Here is a 16,581-nt window from a genome sequence, read left to right on the forward strand (position 1 = left end):
GCCAAGTACAAGATGGAATCCATCTGGAAATAAATGAAAAGTAGCCTTTTGTTTTGTTTTACCTTATCTTTTTCTACACTTTCAAGAGAGCTATATTCATTATTTGTGGGCTGTTTGTTACCTAAAAGCAGTCCAGTGCTTAAACCATACCCTGTGTCTGAGGAGCCACGTATATTAGCTACAGAATTACAACTGGACTTTTGCTAGATTCTAAGAAAAACACCTGCAATTGAGCAGAAAATAAATGTGATGTGGCTACCTTCTATAAAACATCCAGGGCAGTCTTTGTTCACAAGTATGTGCCGTGAGAACAAGTATAGAACAGTTTAAGGAATGTCTGAGTAGAGGTTTACTAAACGTTAGATGATTATATTAGTAAAGCTGTGATTCAGGGTGCGGGTAAAAATTAAATGGAAACTGATTTATCAGGGAAGAAAATCCCTTAATAAGTGGAAAGGAAAAAAAAAATACAAAAAATTCATCTTATTTAAACCTTATCTGGATGTGATCTATTTTAAAAGCCAACAAAAAAGTACTTTCTGATAAACAAAGCCCAGAATAAGAGCCATTTAAAGTTTATTTTGATCTGCAATGCCAAGAGGACATGGTAAGGTTCCAATCTCTTTAAAGTCAAAGGAGAAGAAGAGAAAAACGAGGGCAAGGTAAGCACTGATGAGTTTCCTATGGTTCCATCAAGTAAACATCAGGTGTTAAACACTAATTCACAGATTTAAAAAAAAAAATCAACTTCAAACAGAGATAATTTCTGGAGGAAGAGGAGGGCAAAAGTCCTAGATAGCTATGTAATAATGGAAGTTTTCAGCCTTTCTCTGTATCATATGCTCACTATACCAAGAAAGAGATTTTGTGTGAGATGGTCACCATAATCATTAAGATGGTTCCTCAACCTATTTTAGAAGAAACAACTGCCTTTTAATATTAAATATTTCATTACTCTCTGATTTAATTATTTCTAGCTGACTGTGATCATTGTTCATAAGCAAACTTTTTTATTTTAAAAGAATACTATTCACAGCAGCCATTTACAAAGGGTTTTCACCTGAAAGAAACAGTGAACCACAACAGCCAAATTTAAATAAAAGACAAGCCTGCCCTCTGGCTAAGACACAAACCCAGACAAATAAAAGGCAGTCCAACAGGTATCTTCACCTGGCAACTCAAGATGAAATGGGTTCAAGTGCAGACCCTGGACCAAACCTGTCATTTCCAGGATCTGATACACCTCCTTCTGCTTTCCAAAGAGCCTCCCAGAACTGTCTTCTGAAGGAGGTTGGGGAATGTCTTGGGTCCAACATTTTTCTGCATGGCATCCACTACGATTTTTTGCAACAGAAATGGATATTAGAGTGTCATCAGAGGTTATAAACCATAAATTTCAGCGATGAGGGGATCTGCACTAACCTTTAGATTATCTAACTATTAGAAGTGAAAGGTAAGAAGAAACAAGAGATCTGTTGTCTGAGACGACAGAATTTTTCCTGTTTTTCCAACGCAACGGAGTAAATGATTAAAATTAGCTTAACGATAACCAACAAAGAACTGTTAATTGCATTCGTATTGTACAGAAGGGTCATGGATAAAATGGAACTTGAAAGAAATTCTACAAGAAAAATAAAGGCATTATATTTATACTTTAATATATTTCATTTTTACTACAGTAAACCTGAAATGTATCATTCAAAAGACAAAATTAATAACAAAAGCATTTAACATAAATGAAGTTCTTTATTATTCTTTTGTTAATTTGTTTTGATAAATGCTAAGGAGTTTATTAAAATGCCACGAACGGTTTCTCAACCACGTTTTAACAACTAATTGCACATTTCAGGCCTAATCTCACAGATGCTGTCTATAGTTTTCAACCTGCCAAGGGGCTTATGGCTGTTATGAATAAAGAAAAGTCCAGTTTCTTGGAAGATAAAAAGTCCTTAATTCAAACGGACGATTTTTATTTTTAAAGGTGGTCTCAAACTAGATAAAAGTTGGGAGGTATTTTAAGCTACAGAGAGAAGAATAATACAAACTAACTCCTTAGTAATGACCATTTTAGAACTAATTCTTTACCAACTGAATTTTATATACATGAATCTAAAGAGGCTTCTGTTCAGGTGTCTGAAAGAAATATTAAGCCTCGATTTTCTGCAGTAACTTTTAACTTTCAGGATAACTTCTAGATTAAACATTTGATTCCTGTATCTTCATAAGGTATTGATAAAGAAATAATATGAAAGTACCAACTGATTTATTCCATGATCAATTCCCCACTGCATATGAATAAATGATATTCTAATTCTATTCTCAAATTCAGTTACAAAAGGAAAAATGAAAAGTAGTGAATTTCAAGTATTAGGCAGACTTCCTCAACAAATCTCAAACCTGTCTAGCATTTTATATATGTATGAAGACAGGGACCAGACACTGATTCTAAGCTCAGTCCTTTATGTAAGTAGCTGTATGATTATGGAAATTCACTTAACTTAATCCTTCGTTTTCTCCTTTGTAAAAATAAGATCCTTCTGTAAAATGGATAGGAGCTCACATCCCTCCTATTACTCAAAATAAAATATGATCCTGTGATCACTCTGAATACTACCTGAATTAAAGAAAAACAAAGAAACAAAATTTGAACTTGAGTCGTAGATTTTAGAGGGACCATTCAAGGTAAGTTCAGTCATTGAGAAGTGTTTCACTAGCCAGCTTTACTTTTCCTCAACAAAAAAAGTGTTAAAAGACTCTCAAGCCTAAATCCACATTTCCATGTGTACATGGGAAGCAGAACACTGAACATTCTCGCACATATGAAGAAATATGCCCATGAGCATAGGAGATGAGGAACAGGTCTCAGAGTATAAGCACAGAACTAAAAGAATTCTCACACAGGCTATGCAGTTCACTCTACATCTGACCTCAGATAGGTGATTAAATGTATTCTTCTGTTCATTTTCCTTTGTATATGGCTTTATTGATGTAACCTAAAGAAACAAAATGCATATATTATTGGGCTCAGAAAATGTGCTTATATTTTTACATGATCATGTTTTGTCAAAATAAAAGTTGACCAATTATTTCTACCAAGGTATTTACCCAAATAAACCCCATTTTCTCCTACATTAGGAAAAGAAGAAATGATCTATGAAATTTTTCTCTTCCTTGCCAGTATCAAGGCTTTGAATTAAATCCAAAAACACCATCCCAGTTCTTCCAATATATTACAAATGGTAATTTTTAAAATTATTTTTTTCTAAATAACACATTAAACATGACTTAAAATCATCACATTAGCCTAATTCCACAACACGGTCTTGATTACACTGCACCAAAAGTTTTGGCAAAAGTTCACCTGCTATCACAGAAACCAAAGAAAGAGGTGGCTGGTTGAAATGTCTACATTTCTACCAGCAGAGACACCAAAATACTAGGAAATACACTCCACTGCAAGTGGAAATAATGCGCTCTCTGCGAGTAGATTCCACTTTGAGAGAAGAGAGTGGGCGATGTGTTAGGGATACTATCTATTTCTTTGGGGCCCGATGCATTCGTTCCAAACGAAAATATTTTAAAATCGTTTTTAAGATGCATGTGCAAAGCTCTTGTTTCTTTATAGTAGCAGCCTTATTTGTTTTCCACACAACCATAATTTAAGGATGCCAATCATTTTAGGCAAACAGCTTGCAAAAAATGAAATAAAATAAAATAAAATACGGGCAAACCAGAGAAAATCTTCTTTGTACTAAAACATCTTTTGCACTAAAATAAGTCAGGTTAAAGTCTCCACTATTTATACAAAGTTAATTTTAACCCTGTGCATTGACAGTATTTGATATTTTCATATTCATTTTGGAGAATTCCACAAGACTATCTTAAATTAATTTCAAAGCTGGTTAAAATACTTTTTTCTTTTTCCTTCCAACAAATTTTTAGACACAAACTGCCTAAGACGCAAATGAGAAAAAAAACTAAATGTCATGTTATTTGACAGCATTCATAATATTTGCAATTAACCCCAAAGAATAAATATATGATTTTTAAATATCACTCTTTTTTCAAGTAAAAATGAAAACTGTGCAAATGACAGAAGACAGAATTTCTCCGTAGTGATTCTTTAGCAATGACCACAATATCTTATCACAGAAAGGTGTGGCGGGGGAGCTGAAATCACTATTCTCTCAATTTCTGATGCACCAAAATGAGTTTGTGAAAAGAACACAGAAGGAAAAAAAAAGTATGCAAAATAAAGGCAAGATTAATTTGCACTTAATGAGAAATAATGAGGGTTCTGTAATAAAGAAAAAAACCTAAAAAGATGAAGTTTTTCCTCTCCTTTCTGAAAAGCTTAAAAAAAAAAAAACTAAACTGAATATTTCAAAATCAATGGACTTCAAGCGATCCAAGAAAATTTGGAAAACAGTTCTCTAAAAACCAATCCAGAACACAGGATGTCAATTTGGAAATAATGGAAGCGTATTTCGCTTTAAAATTCGAAAACTTTTCAAAGACAAAAATTCAAGTTAACATCCCAGTGATTAACTCAGGGACTGCTTAGCCAAGAACAACTTTCGGCACTTAAAACATAAAACTGTCAGTTTCCTCTGCTTGGAGACAAAACATACAAAAAGCAAACATTCACTGCTATATTTTCCTAGACATGAAAGACAGAACTAACTTTTATAAAAGGTAATCACTCTAAATATTTCTACCTATTATTATATTTATGCCATAGCTCCTAAAAATCAGTTACACCATCCAAACCTCAGAACCATCATTAGTAGATGGCTACTATTCTAGTGCACTGCTCCCTAAATCTTGATGGAAACACAATCATCTATTGAACTTCACTAGAGCTCAATGCACAAATACGTTAGGCAGTCTGTGCTCAATGTCGCTGAATGTAAGCTTCTATAAACAAGCAAAACTCTTTACTAAAAATCTCGAAGGTCTGACAACACGATACTTGGCATTGTATTTCTTGCAAATCTAAAGCATACTGATGGTGAGGATGATTTAAGTACCCCCTTCCCTGAACCAGGACACATGCATTTCAAATATTATCTGTGATCAAATGGTCAAATTCATATTTGTCAACTTGGAGTACACAGTTTGGTGGAGGCACTAACACTGTCTTCATCTATTTGCCAGAAATGTGTCACAGTTGGTGCTTCCAGTCATTTCAAAACTATACCACAACTTTATTCTTTTCAATGCATTTCCTCATAGAAATGGAATGGCAAGGGCCTGTTCAATTGCAGACAGCAAAATAATATTATTTTATAGTACCCAAGTTTCTCTTCTTAACGTCCCCCCAATATACATATTATAAAGAAATGTAGGTAAAAAACCCTAGAGCTGGCATATTTTTCCACTAAAAGTAAAAATCTCTATTCCCCCTTAAGTTGAAATATTAGATCCCAAAGAAGGAAAAAAAAAAATGGTAATAACGCACAGCAGAATAATCCAGAGGAAGCATGCTTGGTCTCAGCATAACTTTCTTTAGCATCCTGAAATGAACGACATCATGCTGCCCGTGCTCTCTACTTACTCCTCTGAAAGCCATCCAGAGGATTTTCAAAAAGGAAAAATTCTAGTAGTGCTTTCAAATGCCAAATTAACTTACAGGACTTCCAGTCCTGAAGGAAAACAGCACAGTAGTGCACCAGAAACTAGGGAATGCTTTATGTCATGCAAAGCCGGAACTGATGAGTGTGACCCCAATGGGGTTTATCTAAAATTCCCAAGTACCACAGGCAGAGGTCAAAGTCTCCTATGACAAAAATATATAAATAAAGTCACATATTGCAATAGTTCCTTACTTATGTTAAATGGATTGTATAGTATCTAAATCTCTCTTCTGTTCAGACATAGATATCTATGGATATATATAGGTATATATATATGCATACATATCTTTTTAGATAGAAACTGAACATGACACAAACAAAAAGAAGGAAAACCTACTTACACTCATATCTACCCCCCTATTTTTCCATTTCTATTCATTATTGGTCTCATCTTTAAATGTTTATTATTGCCAATGATATATTGAATTATTCAGGGAGTGTGAAGAGCATGGAAGCACATGCTTAAACATTAACAATGATGTACTGAACTCTTCTGAAGTAAAAATACATAAGTACACACAAATATGTGTAACACTAAAGAGTTAAACGTCTGACCAAGTGAACACGCAAGCACATATATTTGTACATAAAATGTGTGCATGATGATTTTTACTGTCAGCCTAAAATCTTACAAGTGATGGTTTTCTTAAAGTTTATCAGAAGACAAAGAAAAAGTAAAATGTAAATAATTAGGACACTCTTTCAAGAACATAAACTGCCTTAAGAACGGGACATTTAAAAGTAGGATAAACAGTTATGGGATGGAGAGTTAAATAAACAGTTCACAGAAATTGAGGTCTAGATGACAGTGAGTTTCTTATAGTAATTTACCACATCTTACGTTCAATGGATGTAATACAAATTTGTTGTAAATGCAAAGGAGAAACAACTCTTAGGATCTGTTTATAAGTTACAGAATATAAGGCTTCATATTACTCCTTATTTGGATGCAATTGCTTACACTGGCCACTTGTACTCAGTTATTCTCTAAAACTTACCTAAGTTTGCAGAACAGAGGTGAAAAATTTGCAATCTTTAAATAGAGTATACTTCCAATAATAAGTTAAAGATGATACTAAATATAATCACTTGTGTTTTTCCAATTCATAATTAAGTCGATTTATTAACATAAAAATTCGGCTTCCAGATACAGTAAATAACGATTTTAAAGGACCTCAGAGGTACATCCACTAAGTGTTGATAAAGAATTATTAATAATTCAACAATGAGGCTAACATGGACTGAGAAAAATTAGTAACATGAGCCTTGATTAAATATATATATATATATATACACACATAAATGGATTGTACAGTATCTAAATCTCTCTTCTGTTCATATATATATACATATACACATATATATGTTTATACATATATATGTGTGTATATATATATGTAAAACCAGTCTTAATTCATCAGTTGAATGGTATTTTTAAAAATTAAAGTGAGATTCCCTTTCAAAAAAATTTAATGGCGTCATAAAGTAAAGTTGAAACAAAACCCAAAATCTCTTTCAGGAACTTTTATATGTTCTCAACTACTTAATAGTATTGAGAGAATAACTGGCTGATGTAACTATGTCTACATTTTTCAGAGCTAAAGATGATGCCTGGTTAATGACATCACAGAGAAGTCACAAGTAGAAGTTGGTTTTTAATTTGTTTTGCCAATCGTGCTCTCATTTCAGAACCAAAATTATAATTAAATTAACCTTCAAAAAGGTGTTGGGATGCATCAAGTAATTAAAATGGATATTACAAAGGCTAAAATCATGTAAATAAATATGTGATACGTTAAAATTCCATTCAGTGCCTGTAAGGCAAAACATTCTATACGAATGAGAAAACAGATATGTGTATGTACATGTATGCACTAAGTTCACATGAAGGCACAGATTCACAGGCTGCACTTGGGCACAGCTCAGAGAAAAATAAAGCTAAAGCTAGATTACTAATGCCTGACCCCTTTGCACATGAGGTGTATCAGAAAATAGAGAAAATAGATTCCACAAACTAACTTCTGCCCTATATATTTACACTATTTATAGATGTCTCTGATCGCAGACATAATATATACTTCTATAAGGAAAAATTGCAATAGTGTTTCACATGAATTCACTGAAAGCCATGTCGTAGAATCTAATCAAGAAGCACATGTTATATTAGAAGTATCTGTTGACGAAAGTTTCACAAATTCTATCCAAATTCTACAAGTAAAAAAGCTCTGAGGCTTTGAAATATTTTTCATATATTTTTTCTACAGCTAAAATATATTTAGTGTCAAAATAGCAGTTGTAGTGTATCTATCATCCCATACTGGGTTTATTCTTGGTTATTATAATACTCAATTTAATAATATAATATTAATGTTTTCTAAAGCTTGGAACATATACATTAGATACTGTGAATACATTTATTATTCTTCATAATACTATACTACTTACTATCACAAATGCTAAGTAATTAACAGAGAAAGCAATTATAAATGCAAATAGAAGAACTACGCTCCCTTTAAATAAAGGAAAAAAGAAACAGAATATGAACTATGGACACTTGTATATTTCCTTCTAACACTATCTACTATAGGAGACTTAAATAGCTGACAATGAGTCACTGTTTATTCAAATGTTAAATAAACTGAATATATGTTAGCTTCTGACTTAGAAGTTTTTGGAACTTTTTCCAGAGCCTATTTTGACTGTGTCAATTACCTAGATACCAAAGTTGTTGTATTGTGTTGCTTGACGAAATAGGACATACAGCAACCCTCAAAACCAGTATTGCAAGCCTGGCAAATAGCATCACATTTAGGTGACGCACAGAATCCATCACCCTAGGGAAAAAAAGCATTGGGTCACAGTACGGAGTCTTTACATTTTCCATATTATTTCTACATAACGTTTTGGGACAGAAGTATAAACTATAAAGTGCCATCCCATAAAAAGATATATTCAGAAACAGCACTGTCACTTAACTGCTCCTCTCAGCAGAAATGGGACTTCTAAAAAATTTTTCTTCAAAAGCATTTCTTAACAATGCACCGAAAGGTGGCATTTTGATTTATAGCTTTCCGTCATTTTTAAAATTTCCTAGTAAATTCAGAGTAGACAGAAGTATGCTAATGATGGCTTCATTACGGTTAGACTCCATACCCATCTCAAACTTCTAGACTTTATGAAGTAGGTCATGTAACTCCTTAAAAGATTCATGTTAAAAGGGCAGAGTTAATGGTTTCACATTATTAGAATCTACCATCAAGGTGTATTCATGTATTATCAGTCCATGTACATCCATACATAAAACACACCCATAACAGCATGCACATACCAGCAATAATTTAAACACAGTGTAGTTATCATGGATACTTCAAGCACTTGCAGACCTTTACAATGCTAGGCTTCCTCTCACATTAGAGGTATCCTATTAATAACTACCAAAAAAAATTACATAAAGCAAAATATGTTACCTTAGTTCAAACAATAGTGTAGTTCATTGTACAACAGAAAGTGTCATCCTTAACGGCTCAGGAACCAGATAGTGGTGGATGCTTGGGAGCAGAAGTGGTGCGGAATGGTTTGAGGCAAAACTGAAACATATTGTTTAAGTAAACCTTAAGGGGAGGGGATCATATGCGCAATTGATGGATTTTTTTTTTTCTATCATCTCCCACAAAGCCTCTCCAACCCCTCCCCACCACTGAACAGTAAACAAACTGCTGATATCAAAGCACTGCTGCTCCAAACACCACCCTCCGCCTTTTTTCCTTCTTGCTACACTTTATTACTGTTCACTCAGTTTTGAAGTAATAAACCAACATTCATTAAATAAAAATGCAATCACAGAGAAACCGGTAACTTTAAATTTATGTTTGAAAACTCTATGAAACATAAAGTAAGACTTACTCTGAGACACTCTCACCATGCTGATGTGAACAACTTCTAGCTTCAGTTCCTAAGGTCTTCCCTGACAAATCCGTAAGTAAAGAAGTAGTTACCAGAGAAACAGTGCCCCTGATGTGGACTAAAGTCTTAGCTCTCACAAGAAAAACTGAGAAAGACGTAAGTCAGGTTAAGTCAAAACTGTCAAATGTCTAGGCGGAGAGCACTTCAACTTCCCTGAATATGAGGAATGCTTTTTGTAAAAAACATAAGAGACATTTTAAGGTATCTCCGTGATACCTAAGTTCAATATGTATTATTTTTAAAATGTGCTCTGTGTAACAACAACAACAACTCTCAACTACAAAAACTCTTAAAACAAATTTGGGGTTAAAAGCCAAGTCTAAGACAAGTACTCATAAGATTTAAACCTTACGAACGATTCACACCAGAAATGTCGATACTCCGTTCTGCCCCACCAAATGGGGTGGAGGGCCCCACTTCTGGATGGAGTGTCTTTCCCCAAGGAAGGAAAAACTGGCACAAATCTTTTTGCCCTCTGAAAAGATTTTCCTACTTGCCAGCTTCTGAAGTTGCCCTGATGCCAATCAACATCACCAAGATGTCCCTTAACTGGAGAAAGTTCTATTTGCCTGTGTAAGATCAGGAAGAGAGTAAAGGACTAATTTAAAAAAAAAAAAAAAAAAAGAAACTAAAAACACTGTGTGATAAATAGGGTTAAAATATTATCATCTAAAATTGTGAGAATAAAAGAACCACCGGTAGAAACAAACTGAACCTTAAAATTAACGCTTTCAATCTAAAAATATATTTTTGTAAAGTTTCATCTATTTTCCTTCCTCCGCACATAAAAATGATTAATGTCACAATTAAACTTCCACATTTCAGGCTCTTGCTAACAGGTGTAGCATTCTTTATATAAACACATCCATTGACCTGTCGCCATTGATAATCTTAATTAATTCATGTCAATTGAAACAAAAACAAATTTTTTTCCAAATAAGAAAGAAACAACGCAACACAAATACCCACTCTCCCCAAAACCCAAAAACTGTTTAAGTTACGGTAACCTGAAATGCACCAGCCATCACAGAGAGCAATTGGAGAAATCCAGCAGTGCTCAGCAGGAAAGATTTTTAATAACAGATTGAAAAACAAGAATAAAAATAACTACATCAACAGAGCCTTTCTTCCTCAGGCCACAAGCCCGTTCTTACTTGAACTTTTTTTTTTTTTAAAAAATGGCATTTTGGCCACTAAAACCAATCCAGAACATTATTAAAAGTTAAAAGCTACCAATTACTTCTGTCTGTTCTTTTAAAGCAAAGTTTGGCATTACGTCAGTTGGTTTAAAGAAAACAAGAAAGAGAGAAAGAGTAGGAGAGAAAGTTTCCTGCTTGTATAAACTAAACCACCAGGGAAGGTGTCTAGCCACTTGTAAAGTATTTACTGCAGGTTTTTAAAGAGCTAGAAACGTTTTAAAAATTAAAAGTTTTCTTTCTTATTCTTAATGAAACATGCTTAGGAACAAAAGGCGTACCCTTAGTGTCTTCTTGGGGGTATTTTGATATTATTTGTATTTTAATTACAGCTTTGAATCAGAAAATGATTCCCAATGATGCTTCACATTTGAAGTGCATAGCTAATTTCATCTTTGCTTTTGCTACTTGGATTTGTGCTCTTGGAAAAAACAAAAAACAAAAAAAGGGGGGTGGGGGGGAGTGATAAAAAGTAGACATTTTGCTACTGTAACAGCTACTCCAGCTACCGCGACAAGTCATGCTTCTTCCTGAACTCTTAACAATTCAAATTATTTTCATCCATAGGTCCTTCCCCAAATTCAGCAAAGAGGTCTCTTTAAGCCCAAAGATCTCTTTCTAAACTAAATCTGGTTCTACGTTATGATACCCACCAGAGAACCAAACGAAAGACCAGTGAGTTTGGTTCTCAGGCATCTGAAACGCACAGTAACACAATACTAGAGCTGACCATAGGAGCAGCATTAAAGACATTATTAGTAAAGGTCATATATAATTAACCAAATATCCAATACAAATAAACAAATAGCCTACGACCCACTGACACTTGAGGAGAAAATTTTAAAAGTGGTTATTCCCTCTGCAGCACTGTTTGCTACTGAACGGTAGTATAAAACAACAGTTGGCATTTTAGCATATTTACTTTAATCCACTGGTTAAAGCTTGTAGGAGATAAATAATTTTGATGATTATTAAAAAACTCTGCTTAATTTTTTTCAAGGGGAATCACTGCGAAGAGCATTAGCCTTCTCTATACATGACAATTACAAGGAACTTCAGAGAATTAGATGAGATTTCTACTTGGCAAGGGCTAGAAGTTTCTTCACATTTCACCTAAGGGGACTGTGCAATTCCATAAATTGTAAACCTATTATAGTAAGAAAGAATTCATTACTTTCTGTATGATGATATCAAAAGACATAGTTATATAAAGTAAAACCAAGTCTAGATATGCTGTCATTAATTTCCCCAAATTTCATTAAATAATAAATAAAGTAGATAAATGAGTAAACAAGACTCAGAATTAGTTATCAATGGCATTAGTAGTTATAACCAGCAAAACGGGGAGAGAAAGAAACCTGTTACCTGAAAGCTTGACCAAGGATGAACAACAGACAGCAAGTCCATAAGACCTGCCTGTTTTTATCAAATTGATTGTAACTTGTGAGCTATTTGGGACAGAACTGTCTCAGTTTATAGTTCTCTGTGCCTGCCAAAAACAGATGCAGACTACCACACTAGCTGTCCTGCGGAAACTAAATTAAGCAAAGGCAAATACCAAGTGGAAAGTTGTCAGTCTGTTGAATGAATGGCTTCATTTTACACACCAGAGAATATCTTAATAAGAATATGTTTTAATGTGCACCAGTCACTTTATTTTAAGTGCATCGCTTATTTCAAAAATACTAATTTTCCCTTTAAATCAATTGTAAACACCTGCCCATAACGTTCTTAAAGTCTATTTTTGTTTTCTACACAATAGCATAATGTTATTACATTATTATTTGCTACCAAAAGGGGTAGTGAAAGAAAAATATTTTTCTAGATTATATGTATTATTAAAAAACATTTAAAGTCCAGTTATCAATATTTGTACAGATTTCAAAATCAAAAAAAATTCTAGCTCAAAAACAATTTGCCACAAGTCTTTCTAAAAATTTCAGTAATGTTTATTTACTTCCACAAAGAAGGTAAGAAAACAGTTTATTAAAACTTAACACCCTTTGGCATGTCTTTATAGGAATGTGCAGATTATTAACTTCAAACTGTGTTCTTCCTTTCTTTCTGTCTGTCTCTATACACACACACACACACACACACGCACACACGCACACGCACACACGCACACACTCACCAAATAATAATACCAGTAATAGAAACATCATTGAAATACTAAGATCTTAAAAGCAGCTTTTCCACAGATGCATTCATTTCCCTGTTTTGAAGTTTCTCCTTATGAATGAAGATTCCCTTATGTGTATTACAGGAGGACCTATACTCTGGAAATCAGAGTAAACTCAGGAGGAGTATGTGACTTAAAAGAAAAGTAAAAATAATACTGAAAACGTCGAAGAGGCATGTGTAACTCACTTACGATTAGCACACGATTATGGATTCTAACCTCTTTTCAAGTAAAAATTTTATTAACTCGTTTAGAATATTAATCATCAGAATGCTGAGCTCTAAAATCAACTCAGACCTCACAACTACTATGACATTCTTCTCTTTACTTTTAATGTTACCTTTCACAGACAAAGGACAACATCTAAATAGCAGCAGACCCTTACAGCGTGTAGAATTCAAAGGAGTGACAAACTTTTTTGTAAGGAACTTGCGATGTTCCACCATTTATTTGGAGAGTGTCAGACTCGGTTGTTATGTGTGGGAACAGTATTCTACACACAATATATCCTAACATATAATAGATATATTGGGAAGCTGTAAACATCAACTCACTCATGGTAAACAATACTCGGCCAACAGTGTATCAATGAAGCTGCGGAATGCCTCGCATTTAGAGAAATCAAGTCATAATGGGGCATTAAAACTTTATCCCCCCGTCAGGAGTTTTATTTTCAGGTTGTTCATATTAAAAAATAATCATCAAACTTTAGCACGTTTGTGGCCCGGTATATTTAACTCAATCTAGAGATGTTTTCATCCAGGGGTATAGCTTTAAAAGGAAGTTATGAAATCTGAGGAGAGATAAGCTCTAAGAACAATATGTTTGACTTGTTAAGATTAAGCATGTCATTAATAAACTTTCACTTAAAGGTAAAAAAAAAAAAATCTTCCAAACGTTGGTATCATTTCCAGACTGTCCTGTCAGCATCACAACTTACAGGAAACGCTTCATCTTCCCATACAAACCCTGTATTTATTCACAGCCCTGGCATACTTGGGGAAAGCAAAAAAAAAAAAAAAAAAAAAAAAAAAGCCCACACCATTTTAGAGCTACTTTGCTTTTTTACATTAAGCGGTGGAATATCTGAGAAAGCGTTCTAAGCAAATGAGCAGCATGTAAGAAACTTCACAGCAGTGAGCTCAGAAACTTTCATTCTCATTTTGTCCACGTCAAGAACTGGCCGCCCGCATTACTTTCCTTTGCTGCCCCTTGCATTTTTAACTCTGGCAGCCTTTTCTAAATGATCAACTTTTCCTAAAACCAGCAGGAAAGTAACATGATGCCAGCAAGATCCATAGGTTTTAACTTAAGAGCTGGTGGGCTTTGAAGTAGTGGTTAGAAGGTTCCTATTTTATTTTTGCTTTGAACAATCATATTTTAGCCAACAACCAGGCCTAGAATTATCATTTCTTTGTAATTTTGTCTCCGGCCCTATCTGTATGTTCTCTTTGTACTTATTTTTCCTCTGGGACCCTTCCCTCTTCACCTGGTGCATTTACAAAAGTTCAATGAATCTACAAAAGTTCAATGAATCGGCCCAACTTCTCTGCGATTTAACTTCTCCGCTAAGCTTCTCACTTCACTTACCTCACTTAAAACTCTAGCCGTGATTTTCCAAAATAGAATAAGGATGAACATTCTATCATAATTTTGATTCATCAATTAAGATCCATCGCTCTTACTCAAAAACTTTCATAGTATCAACTGTGAGGCCTAAAAAGATATGAGGAAGTAAAGCAAGACCTAAAATTTAATCAGCCCAAGATTCCCTCTGAAACCCACCAGTCCTACTCGCCTTCTAACTTAAATTGCTTTAGAGTCTTCGGGCCATAAAACAGTTACTGACCTCCCTGGGGAAAGGGGGAAACACCACCATCTCACACAGGTACTAACAAAAAAGCCTTCCCAGCCACAAAAACAGCTTTGCACTTCAAACAGCTCCCACCTCCGCCTCACCCTCAAATTATTCATGGGGTCCTATAATCCTGGAGTTATTTGAAGGGACAGCGGTGTTTGCCTTGGCCTTTCAAAGATGCGTTTCTCTGGAACCCAAACAGGAACTAGACAGAAGGCGAAGCGCCCGTCCCCTGGATGTCCCACCGCTGTCAGGCACTTAATCACCGTCCAGTGTCCGCTGACCCGCGACACATGGCGCATCATCTGCACCGCAGAGGAAGTCTGCCCCTTCCTCAGCCCCTACGGAAACGCCTGGGCTGAAAGGCCCTGCCACATGGCACCGACAGGGCACAGACCCCTCAGCCGAGCTTCCCTGAGCCGCGCAGAGGCGGGTGCACCAGGGGATGCGACACCCTCCTTCTCCAGCCCAGCTGGGCCTTTAAGGCAAAAAGTTTGAAGCCTGGCTTTGCAAACTCTTCAAAGCCAACGCCAGTCCGGTGCTGTTTTCCCACTTTGGGGACCCCACGAAGGCCCCTCTCTGAGACCCTCCCGACCCTCCCAAGTTCGCCCAACTTACTACTCTGCATGCTGGTGCCTAGTCTGCTCCCAGCTTGTCAGGAGCCCCAGAAAACTTGCAGCGGCGGCGGCGGCGGCGGCGGCGGCGGCCCCTCGGGTCCAACCACCTCCAGCTCCTCCGCTGCGCCCGGTAGGAGAGAATTAAAATCAGCCAGAAAGAGACAGCGAGGGGGAGTGGGACTGCGAGGGGGGAGGGGGCACCGGCCTGAAACTTCTTTTTTTGGCAAATGGGGATTTGTTTTTCCTCCTCCCTGGCGGCTGAACTTGACCCTCCTGACTCCAAGGGCTACTGCAGTTTGAAGTCGCTTGTTTCTAAGACTCAGTTGTCTCAGACCCACCAAAAGGAGAAGAGCAAGGGGGGGAAAGAGAGCAGAAGAGAAGAAAGAAAGAAAGAAATCACACGCGCAAAAAGGAAGAAAGAAAATGCATGTGAAACCCGAGAAGCCTGCGCTTGGCTTTCTGCACACTCTCCCTCTGCTTTTTTTTTTTTTTTTTTTTCAAAGAAAGTCACTTTTAATTCCCAGGGCTCCCCGCTCGCGATCGCCCACATTTTGCGCACACACGCGCGGACGCAGCACTCGCGTCGCGGCGCCCCGGGCCCGGCCGAGGGGCGCCCGCGCCCCCCGCCGCCCCCCGCCGCCCCGCGGCCCGCCCGGGCCCCTCCTTACCTGTTGATTAATCGTCAAGAACACCCTCGGCAGCCCGAAAGATGGTGGCGCGGCGGCCAGAGCCATGAACCGTCTTCTGTTGTTTGCAGAGTTGATCTTGGATTATTGGGGGGGAGGGGGGGGAGAAAAAGGTCTTTCCTGCCTCCCCCCCTTTCCCTTCCCTCCCCCCCTTTATAAAAAAAAAGAGAGAGAGAGAAAGAGGGAGAGAGAGAAAGAGAAAGGAAATAGAGCAAGGATGTGCCCGGTGCCGGGTGGGAGAGGGGAGGGGGTGTTGTTTTTTGTTTAAAAAAAAAAAAAATAGGAAGGCGAGAGAGCGATCGAGAGGGCGCGGGGTCTGGAGAAACGAGCAGCACCAAAAAGAGGACGCTTGAGATTGCAGTGAGATCGGGTCTTTATCAGAAATGTTATCGCTTGTCAGGACCTCAGTCTCCGCGCATTACGTCAGTTTCAAGACACCAACA

At 36.5% G+C, this 16,581-nt stretch overlaps 1 protein-coding gene across 3 annotated transcripts in view; it reads right to left on the bottom strand.

Moving 5' to 3' along the window:
* TRPS1 (transcriptional repressor GATA binding 1) overlaps positions 1-16,299 on the bottom strand; it is a 253,708-nt gene extending 237,409 nt beyond the window's left edge. For all 3 annotated transcript variants that reach the window (XM_047074123.1, XM_047074121.1, XM_047074120.1), the window contains exon 1: positions 16,121-16,299. The gene's annotated coding sequence lies outside the window, so the exon portion shown is untranslated. The remainder of the gene's footprint in view (positions 1-16,120) is intronic.
* Between the last annotated feature and the right edge of the window lie 282 nt (positions 16,300-16,581).

This window comes from Lynx rufus, unplaced genomic scaffold (assembly GCF_022079265.1).
Source record: "Lynx rufus isolate CCGP_SWC_20201006 ecotype Redwood Valley unplaced genomic scaffold, mLynRuf1.p SCAF_12, whole genome shotgun sequence".
In the NCBI taxonomy this organism is placed as follows: domain Eukaryota; kingdom Metazoa; phylum Chordata; class Mammalia; order Carnivora; family Felidae; genus Lynx; species Lynx rufus.